Source organism: Penaeus monodon, chromosome 7 (assembly GCF_015228065.2).
Source record: "Penaeus monodon isolate SGIC_2016 chromosome 7, NSTDA_Pmon_1, whole genome shotgun sequence".
NCBI lineage: Eukaryota > Metazoa > Arthropoda > Malacostraca > Decapoda > Penaeidae > Penaeus > Penaeus monodon.
This window is the reverse complement of record NC_051392.1, coordinates 51,875,708-51,883,207: the sequence shown is the minus strand read 5'-3', so window position 1 is coordinate 51,883,207 and position 7,500 is coordinate 51,875,708.

Sequence of the window (7,500 nt, the reverse complement as noted above, 5' to 3'; positions counted from 1 at the left end):
CTTTATCTCGCAGATTTCCTTCTTTCACAACATTCTCCAGTGATTTCTCACCTTTTCATTAATCTTTTCTTCCTCTCTCTTCTTAATATCTTTTACTTATAGAATATATACACTAATACAATTGTGGTTCCAGTTCGTCGTATATTGAAAATGAAATGTGCTTTAAGATTTAAGAGTATATTTTGATCGTGAAAATGCAAATTGCATTCATGGTTTTTACGTGTGATTATTCACTTATATTGAATTTCCCATTTTCTTTTCGTAATTTATGTTCATGCTTTTGATATTTCGTCTTGTCTACATTTTTATTTATTTATAAATATACGCATATCTTGTGTAAAAGAAGTAAATGTTATATATATATATATATATATATATATATATATATATATATATATATATATATATATATATATATATGCTTTCTTTTTGTCTGAATGAAAAGAGTATGACAAAGTCGTACATAACAGGGCTCTCTCCTCTTCACGTAAGAAAAAAAAATGCTAATCATTGAAAAAAAATATACGTCTACGGCTGATCTGATGTATAATTAATATGCAGACAAGTGCAATTTTAACAACTGTCGTGATTGTCAAAAGCTAAATGAAAATGAAACAATTTAGTTTTGCAAACATTATATACATTTCAATTAATTATATAAATGTAAAAGAATGAATAGAGAGAAATGAAGAGCTGAGGAGACGTGTAGTTACTCCATTATCTACGCCGTGTATTGAAGATTTCTACGAATCTGAAAATGAGCTTTTGTTACTTATATAATTTCCTTGGTAATTCATATGAACATTTTAATTTTAATGTTATTAACAAAATAACATTAACAATATAAACATTATTAACAACAATAACAACATTCTCCAGTGATTTCTTACTTTTTCCTTAATATTTTCTCTCTTCTTTTAATTATAGAATATATACATTAATACAATTATGGTTCCGACTCCATTGTTTTTTTTTTTTATTATAAAAAATTCTGGAGAAATGCAATCGAAGATAAATCACCTAAATTTCTTGGAATACACTGATTTCAACAACTTTCACTTTAAATTTTCGAATAACAAATTTCTAAATTTTCTAAATATGTGCAGCAAAACAACTACCGAGTCGGCCAACCAGAGCTAGCGTAGCGGTTGTACTTTAACCTAGTGGCCTGTTGCTGCCTTTCTGAATCCTGAAGAAAGGATTCAGTGTTGGTCCGGGCAGTTCCTCTGTCAGCGTGATTTTTTAAAAGTTGTTTTATTATTATTATTATTATTATTATTATTATTATTATTATTATTATTATTATTATTATTATCATCATCATTATTATTATTATTATTATCATTATTATTATCATTATTATTATTGTTGTTGTTTGTCATTATTATAACTATCTGTTTAGAATTATGCAGGAGAAAGTTTCTTAGATTTAGATACGGCGCTCCTGGGCAGCCAAGGCCAGCTGTTGGCCTCACCTGTCACTTTGTCTAATGATATACAAATATGTTTATCATTATAAACCCCGCCAACTCGCACTGGGCCAGCGCGGTGGGGTAAGGCCCAAACTCCCCAAACTGAAACCAAGCAGAATGGAGACAGTTGGGGAAGGCCTACGTCCAACAACGGACCCTCAGTGGCTGACAAAACAAAGTTTCTTTTAAATTTTTCTTTCTTTTTAGGGATTCAGATTTTATTAGAGACTTTGAGATTTGTTATTTCTAGTTGTGCTTTAATGTGTAGTAATGGATATTTCTGGTGTTCATATTCTCCTCTGTATCCGTCGTAAAATCGCTCTCTAAAAACGGTCTATTTTGATTTCGTTGTGACCTTTAGAATTAATAACTTACAAAGCGAGAGATCCTTTATAACATCATAATTTTTTTATTATTATCACTTTACTTTTATAGTTATTATCGAATTATCCTCTTCTACATTTTTTTTCCCCGTAGACGGAAAATCAACGCTTAGGGAAACCTCATTGAGATTGCAGGAGAGATTGCGATGCAGACGTGGCCTTTGAGTATTCGCCTTTGGTATAGAATGAACTTCATTCAGTGATACACAAACACACATACATACATACATACACACATACACACACACACACACACACACACACACACATATATATATATATATATATATATATATATATATATATATACATATATATACATATATATACATATACATATATATACATATATATACATATATATACATATACATATATATATATACATATACATATATATATATATATATATATAATTTACATATCACCGTAATTGCAGGCGCAAGGTTTTACGGGTATATTTTGTGAAAAAATTAGTATGTTTCATCAGCCTTATAGAGATGTATAAATTTTATCAGTGATGACTAGCATTTTACGTGAAGAGGAGACTCCTGTTATGTACGACTTTGTCGTACTTTTTTTTCATTCAGACAAAAAAGAAAGCAAATTTATATATTTAAGAAAAAAAAATCTCTTTTTACACAAGATATGCGTATATTTATAAATAAAAAAATGTAGACAAGACGAAATATCAAAAGAATAACATAAATTACGAAAGGAAAAAGGGATATCTTCACGATTCAATTTAAGTGAATAATCCACGTAAAATCACTCATTCAATTTGCATTTTCAGATCAAAATATACTCTTAAATCTTAAAGCACATTTCATTTTCAAAATACGACGAACTGGAACCATAATTGTATTGGTGCATATATTCTATAAGTAAAGATATTAAGAAGAGAGAGGAAGAACAGATTAATGAAAAGGTGAGAAATCACTGGAGAATGTTGTGAAAGAAGGAAATCTGCGAGATAAAGACGGATAAAGAGAGAAAGTAAGAGAGAAGAGACAGAGAAGAAGGAGAATAGAGGTAAGGGGGGAGAAGGAACACATACATAGACGAGTGTAAATGAAGTGGACAAACAACGAGGATATTGAATTGGAGCACAAAGGAGAAAAGTTAAAACTAAAAATAAAGATATAAAGTAGAATGCTTAACTAGAATACTTGCTTTTACATTTTCTTTCTAATTCGTTGTTTTATTTTATTTTTTTTTTTTATCTTATCTTTGGTATATATTTATTGTTTTCTATATTTGTTTTCAAATATGCTTTGGCAAGAATACACTTTCTTAAGAGTTAATCGAATATTTAGATATCTGAAAACGCACGCACGCAATTCTAACAATGATGCATATGAAAACAAAACCCCAGATAAGGTGATTTTTTCTTATTTCATTGCTATTACAACAAAAACACTTTCTAACTATTAGAAAATATGCTCCGTTGACTAAACAATATGTAATGTCAGAAATAAAGACTATATAACATTGTTAACATGTTTATATTAAGCTAATAGAATAAGAAAAATAATAAGAGACGAATAACAAAAAGCAACAAAAGAAAAAATAAAGATAAGATTACATGTATCAGAGTTAGTAACCTTTGTTTGATAAGAACTTTGAGGGAAAGTTGACCATTTGATAATTTAGGATCCGATGTGAAACTTACGTTTTCTTTGAATAAAATGACACTCGTTCTCTTTGAAAATTGCAATAAAGGAGAACCTGATTTATATATTATGTTGAGTTGCGTCGTGAAACCGAGTTGGGTATATAAAAGCCCCGATTTTTAGAATATCCTTTAGATCTTGGTGGCAGCATTGGTATCGTCTCTGACTTGTACGTTGAAGGACCCAGGATCCAGACCAGAATAACTTCACTGGTTTCGGGAAAAGTTAACAGGTGTTTTTTAAACATTTGCTTGTGTTTTGACTCGGTAGTTGTTTTGCTGTATATCGATATCAGTAAAAATTTAAAGTGTATTTCTGTGTATTCCAAGAAATTTATGTTATTTATACCTTACTTATTTCATCTTCGAACAAATAAGACAGTAATCCAGTTGCAATTATCTGCACATTTATATAATAAAAATATGCGAGTCGTCAGTATAGGAAGGTAAATTCTGAAAATCGTTTCTTTATTAAATTCATCTTTTTAGTTTAATTTTTTGTATATATCATACGCACAGTCCCTTATTTGAAATGACAAACTAGTTTTTATTTCTTTCTAGAGCTTTCTGAACAGAAGACTATATCGTATGGATCAGTAATTAAATGACACCGATTTTTCTTAACAGAATCAGATTTTTTTTTCTGTATGCTGCAATACCTAAATTTTAATTAATATGGGTTCAGTATCTATGTTGCTTGTTTATATATTGCTATAAATGCCGCCGTTCCGTCTGCAAATTCTGATATTATCGTCGCGAAATCTTCAATTGGATAACGAACGTCTTAACCACTAAACGACCTAGTTGGAGAACAAGCGGTCTTGACTTCTTCCGCGACATTTCTCAAGATGTTGCCCTGCAGAACCGCCAAGTATAAAAGTGGGCAAGAAAGCCGGCAAAAAGAGAGTTGTTCAGCCATCGAACTGTGCATATCGTATGGATCAGGAATTAAATGACACCATTTTTCTTAACAGAATCAGATTTTTTTTTTTTTTTTTTTTCCTGTATGCTGCAATACCTAAATTTTAATTAATATGGGTGCAGTATCTATATGTTGCTTGTTTATATATTAATAGAGGCTATGTGCTAATTTCTATGTGATGAATGTTCTGCAAGTAAACGTTTTGCAGAAAAGCATAGAATAAAAGAAGGGAGAAAAAGGTGCGGAGCTGCTAATGTGATGTATGCAGGTTCAGTTGTATCATTAATCGAAGTAAAGGTTTGGCTGTGACTGCACTGATTTCCACGTTCCTATATTATATATATATATATATATATATATATATATATATATATATATATATATATATATATATGTGTGTTGTGTGTGTGTGTGTGTGTGTGTGTGTGTGTGTGTGTGTGTGTGTGTGGTGTGTGTCGTGTGTGTACACATAAATTATATACATATATTGAATATATATATATATATATATATATATATATATATATATATATATATATATATATAAACGTGTGTGCCTACACATAATATATATATATATATATATATATATATATATATATATATATATATATATATATATTGCAAGTGATGAAGAAATGGAAATTTTTTATAACTCTCTCCAAGATACTTTAGACACAATCCCTAACAGAGATGTAAAAGTAATCATGGGGAGACCTCAAACGCCAAAGTAGGAAAAATTATCTAAAAAATGACACCTGTGGAAAATTCGGTATTGGAGATATAAATGAAAGAGGTAAAGATTTTATTGAATTCTGTAGTACAAATAATCTAGTTATAGCCAATACATTGTTCCAACACCACCCAAGACACTTGTACACGTGGTTTTCACCAGACAAAAGAACACGCAACCAAATTGACTACATTGTGCTGAACCAAAAATGGAAAAGTTGCATAAAAAATGCCAAGACAGACCTGGTGCCGACTGCAACAGTGACCACCAACTACTAACTATCGACTTTAAAATAAGACTCAAAAAGATGGAGTGTCCAACACCACCTCTAAAGCTCGACTACAAAACAATTACAGAATTGCTAACAATTACAGAATTAGTGTCAAACAAATTTGAAATAATCAATGTGAAGATAATAAAACACAAACTGAGTTGTGGGAAGAAGGAAAAGAACTGCTGAGCGCTGCTTAAGAAACTATCGCCAAAAAGAAAAAGACAAATTCCCCCTGGATATCTGAAAAAACACTAAGTGAAATTGAAACAAGAGATGCCTAAATCAAAGGGTATCAATAATCCAGTTGAAAAAGTAATTAACAAAAAACAAAATACAAAAATTCAAAGATTATTGCGACAAGATAAGGAAAAATATTTAAATGAACATTGCCAGAGAATTGAAAACTGTTCCATCAATAAGACAACTAAAGAACTCTACCAAGGAGTACGAAACATCACACGAAATTTAAACCTACAATGGACACTATCAAAACTGAAGATGGACTTGTTTGATGTGATGGAAAAGAAGTCAAAGATAGATGGAATCAATATTGTTCCAACCTACACAAAAAGAATAAAGATCTAACAACATTAATTTAGACTCAATGACAACGAAGATGAACCACCGCCACTGCTAGACGAAGTTATAAAAGCCATAAAAGAAGTAAAGAATAACAAGAGCCCCAGAATAGATGAAATAACAGCAGAACTAATTAAGAATGCTGGCGAAAGTGTTGAATACTTCTACAAACTCTGTACAAAAATATGGAATAAAGAAGATGGTCAGAAGACTGGGTAAAATCAATCTTTACTCCCATACCTAAAAAGGTGACGCACTCCAATGCAACAATAACAGGACAATGCATTATAAGTCACAGCAGCAACATTTTGTTGAAAATTATTGCTGAAATAATGAAGTTGAAGTTAAGAGAGGAAATTGCAGACGAACAAGCAGGTTTTCGCCCTGAAAAAAAGGTACCAGAAACCAGATTCTAAATCTAAAATTGATCATAGAGAAAAACAGAGAACATCAAAAAGACCTATACCTGTGTTTCATCGATTATGTGAAAGCTTTGATACTGTTGATCACGATATCCTCTGGAATAACATGAACGATATGAAGTTTCCAAAACACATCATCCAACTAATAAAGCCATGTATGACCAACAACAAGCAGCTGTAAGAACCACTTATGGGTTAACAGAATGGTTCGAAGTCAAACAGGAGTGCGACAGGGTTGCGTTCTGTCTCCGCACCTCTTTAATATATATTCTGGAACAATTATGAGAGGTGCTCTAGAGAATTTTGAAGGAACTGTAGATGTTGGAGGATACAAAATATCAAATCTAAGGTACGCCGATGATATAGTTTTGATTGCCAGCAGTATCACTGAACTACAACAACTACTAGATAAAGTTAGAGAAGCAAGCGAAAAGGCTAGCTTGTTTCTTAATGCCAAGAAAACTAAGATCATGAAGATTCAAAGATAACTGGCAATGAACAATGATGAACATGTTACAATCAATGGAATGATTGTGGAAAATGTGAAAGAGTTCACTTATCTTGAAGCTGTTTTAACTAATACATATGATGATTCACCGGAGATAAAAAGAAGAATTGCCATTGCCAAAAACGCCACAATTGCTCTTAATAACATCTGGAAAGACCGAAGCATTACCTTATGGACAAAGCTGAGGTTATTAAACTCATTAGTTTTCCCAATTGCATCATATGGTCTGAGTGTTGGGTGCTGAAGTAGATAGACAAGAAAAAGATCAATAGTTTTGAAATGTGGTGTTACAGACGATACTGGTATTAGCTGGACAGAGAAGAAGACGAATGATGAAGTGCTGAGAAAAATAAATTGTAAAGACCGGCTGTTGGACATCTTGAACAGGAGGAAATTAAAGTTTATTGGTCATGTGATGAGAAGTAAAAGTATTGAGAAAGACTTGCTGACAGGAATGGTGATAGGAAACAGAGGAAGAGGCTAACCGAAGACAAGACTGAGCGACAACATCAAAGATATTTGCGGGCTGTCGATG